Here is a 472-nt window from a genome sequence, read left to right on the forward strand (position 1 = left end):
ATATATGTATATGTATATGTATATGCATATATATATCAATACATAGATGTAGATTTATATATACGCATATATATATATATATATATATGTGTGTGTGTGTATGTGTGTGTGTGTATGTGTATATATATATATATGTATATGTTACATACATGCATACATACACACACATACATATATATATATATATATACATGTATGTATGCGCGTGTGTGTGTGTATATACATACACACACGCGCGTACATACAGAGAGAGAAAGGGAGAGAGAGAGAGAGAGAGAGAGAGAGAGAGAGAGAGAGAGAGAGAGAGAGGGCGTCTGCAGAGAGCACGCTCACAATACAATAGCACAATAGTAGCATCATCCCTAATATATGTCTTTCGTGTTAGTAGACATAGACACACACATCACACACATACATACATATGATTGTGTATGTATATTTTCATGTATATATATTATATATATATATATAT

The sequence above is a fragment of the Octopus bimaculoides genome, chromosome 9 (genome assembly GCF_001194135.2).
Source record: "Octopus bimaculoides isolate UCB-OBI-ISO-001 chromosome 9, ASM119413v2, whole genome shotgun sequence".
Lineage (NCBI taxonomy): Eukaryota > Metazoa > Mollusca > Cephalopoda > Octopoda > Octopodidae > Octopus > Octopus bimaculoides.